The 2,500-nt window shown below is 34.8% G+C and overlaps 1 protein-coding gene and 1 long non-coding RNA gene across 4 annotated transcripts in view; one reads left to right on the top strand and one right to left on the bottom strand.

Moving 5' to 3' along the window:
- LOC137997795 (uncharacterized) overlaps positions 1-2,500 on the bottom strand; it is an 88,376-nt gene that overhangs the window by 54,973 nt on the left and 30,903 nt on the right. The gene's annotated exons all lie outside the window — the stretch shown is intronic.
- Positions 1-2,500, top strand: part of LOC137997798 (uncharacterized) — an 8,304-nt gene that overhangs the window by 3,849 nt on the left and 1,955 nt on the right. For both annotated transcript variants that reach the window (XR_011122590.1, XR_011122589.1), the window contains exon 3: positions 113-2,500. This exon is cut by the window's right edge and continues 399 nt beyond it. This is a non-coding gene — a long non-coding RNA (uncharacterized lncRNA). The remainder of the gene's footprint in view (positions 1-112) is intronic.

Genomic DNA, 2,500 nt, shown 5'->3' with positions numbered 1-2,500 from the left:
AGAGCTGGGTGGCCAAGCCAGTTAAAATTCCCGGAAATCAAGTTCAACCAGTTTTAGAAGATTATAGAAGTTGGCAATATTCATCCATTTAACAGATGATCCTTTCTTGTAGTACTTTGAACATAAGGTGAAATGACAGCTGGAAAAAAGTACATGCTGATACCCTGAACAGAACACCAGTTGTATACAACGCACACATGTATGTATGACTTGAGGGTTGTGCAAAAAAAAGGTTTCTGAAATATAGAGCTACAACTTACGTAAATAACAACCATGTATAACTTAAGTTGCTTATTTCGTGTGAAAACTAATGGTCACTGGACTACAAATTCAAGTCCCTGTTACAAAAGCTACAATTATTATTATGCCAACAGGGGTGTTAATTCCCCTTACATGACAAAGCACAAAAAACTAAGAGTACATGTATTTGAAGTGTGTGTTTCCCTGCACTCACAGTATACATACATAGTGTGACGGCAAATTTACAAAAATGAAGTGGTGGCAACTCTAGCCATCAATGTATGGTATTTTCAGAGTATACTGTTCCCTGAACACAGATAAATGCATAATTTAAATCATAATATTTTTGACAAGACTTGTAAAAATTCTTCAAGAAAGGAAAGATAGATCTAGTTTGGTTTGGCAGTGAATATGAAGTAAATCCACTGCATTTCTCACTAACTTGCTACTTTATAAAATAATTATGACATAAATTGTACACTGTAATGCATCCTACAAACATTTAGCATCCAGATTTTAATACTATGAAACTCCCAGTCACTACAATCTTGGACAAAATAAAATGGAACAGAAATGCCCCCTTCCCCCCAAATCAAGGATGAAGCTGTGTGAAGGCCAAAACACGCCATTTTCCCCTCACTGATTTTGGGGGGAGGGGTGGTCTCAATTTTCCATTTAATTTGTCCAAGATTGTAGGTTCACTATAATAATAACTGTTCTAGCAATTTTCATTTTTAATTTCAATGAAAAGAACAGGTACTCATCCTAGTGCAATATATGTAATGACGAAAACAAAAAATCTATTTGATGAAAGCAATCTGAATTGTAATGAAAGACTCTTTGACCTTAGTCTGTATCACATCCATCTCTGCATATTTCTAACATGCACAGATTCAATCCACATTAACTCTATTGCCAGTTATTAGCTGATTATAAAATGACTATACAAACCCTAGCTCAAGAATGAACCAAAAGTTTGAAATAATTATTAAATAGAAAGCAATCAATATTAAAGTCACTTCATCATCGCTTTCATGTTGAGCTAGTACAACTTTGTTTGTCTTTTATGCACTTTCAGTTTCCTAAAACAAATCCATACCTATTCAGTCAATGCTCAAGATTAAACCAATAAGCTTTATGGGACAACAGGAAATTAATCAATACAGCGATTTCATTTTCATTTTCGATTTGAGCTTTTATTTATGACCAAACATGCATAAACAGCACTTTCAGTTACCAAGGAATTTTCTGAGAAAACAATGACTTGATGTGTTCCAAAACCACAACATCCTTTGAGTCTTAAACATCTTAATAGCTCTTATGAATTACAATGTAAATGTCAGTCAGCGAACCTGAATGGAAAAGAAATACCTCTTGGTTTCTAGAACTTCCTTAGCAATTCCACAAGAATAATTTTATCACCACAACAATTTGACCACATCAAAAAAATATTGATTTGGCACATGGCATCCTGTGAATTTAATTTTATAACCTTCAAAAGAAGGATATCCAGATGACATCTCTTGTGGGGGGAGACATACATGTAACATTATTAAAATTTTAATCACGAAATATCTAACAAGGTACAGTATTCCATGCTTGGCCATTGCCATTAACATAATATTCCTAGACTGTCTGGCGAAAGATTCACATGACTTCACTGGAGACACTATTCTAGTAAAAATAAAATAATATTTTAAATTAACTTATTTTCAGTTTGGAGTAAGCTCAGTTGATTTTTGAACTGCACAAATGAATAAAGGGCTCCAAAATGCTCTTGTGTCAATTTCACGTGGTCAGGACACAGAGTTCTTTGTTTGTAGAGTTCACAGCCGTCGAAGGAGGACTGTTTCTCGAGCAATACCTTATGTCAGATCCACAAAGCAGATCTGACCTTGAAAAAAAAGTATTAATTTTACCCACATTGCTTTTGTATTTACATGTACCCGGGAAAAAACACAAAAAGACATTAAGGCCACTTTCAAATGTTGTGCTACTGTAGAGTTGAAATAATTATTCAGGAATTAAATTTGATATTAGCATGGAAGTAACATGATGTTTGAAACCATTCAGTATAGCAGTTTGAATTTACACTGTAGTTCCACAAGGCAATCCAATTCAACAGCGTCTGATGTGCCACACGCCACCAGCACAGCATAGTTTCAAACATTGCACTACTGCCATACTGAACTCAAGTCATAAATAATTACTATGAAAACGATCCTACTGCGCATGCCATAGCTGACCGCTGGATGGAAGG

This window comes from Montipora foliosa, chromosome 3 (assembly GCF_036669935.1).
Source record: "Montipora foliosa isolate CH-2021 chromosome 3, ASM3666993v2, whole genome shotgun sequence".
Taxonomy (NCBI): Eukaryota; Metazoa; Cnidaria; class Anthozoa; order Scleractinia; family Acroporidae; genus Montipora; species Montipora foliosa.
This window is presented reverse-complemented; position numbering and strand designations above follow the sequence as displayed.